Below are 725 nucleotides of genomic sequence, written 5' to 3'. Positions count from 1 at the left end.
CTTACGTGCCATATGACGCCATCGTTGATTTAACTTTTTTTTCTTCATGATTTATAGCTTAATTAAGAAATTCCCATGCTTTTAGGGACGCAAACTTGTTTAAAGAAATTAAAATTGTTCAAATAATTACAAAAGAACTTAAAATAATATATTACTCTTAAAAAGCATTTTTTTCAACAAACGGATATTGTTTAAATAATTAGAAAATATTTTGAAAAGGAAATATTACTTTTGCTATTCATTAAATGTATCATGAAGTATGTTGTATATGCTGTACGAAAGTTATTTTTAAATTATCATTGATTATCGAAGTTAGATTCCCTACATAAATGAAAATAGTGCCATCTCTCGGTATAATACGAAAGTAAAAATTGTTCAGTATTAGCCGGTAATGTCAAGAATTACTCATTTTGGTTGAAACTTAAAACTGGGTTATTTCATCAAATTAATACATTTATATGTCCCATCTAATTTTTAGTTGGAATAATTTTTTTCAATGATGAATAAATTCATCACTAAATTATATTTTTTTACTAATTATATTTATTTACCAATTTAGATAAGTATATATACAAAATCAATAATGCATCAATTATTCAACTATTGAACTGTTTGGTTGAAAATTCGTATTTTTTGGTTTAATTCAACTTTTTTTTTTTATTCAATCATTTCAGTTCAAAAATCTTTTTTTTTTCATAATGTAATTATATTTTGTTTGATAATGT

This window comes from Belonocnema kinseyi, chromosome 1 (genome assembly GCF_010883055.1).
Source record: "Belonocnema kinseyi isolate 2016_QV_RU_SX_M_011 chromosome 1, B_treatae_v1, whole genome shotgun sequence".
NCBI classification, from domain to species: domain Eukaryota; kingdom Metazoa; phylum Arthropoda; class Insecta; order Hymenoptera; family Cynipidae; genus Belonocnema; species Belonocnema kinseyi.
Note: the sequence above shows the minus strand (reverse complement) of the source record.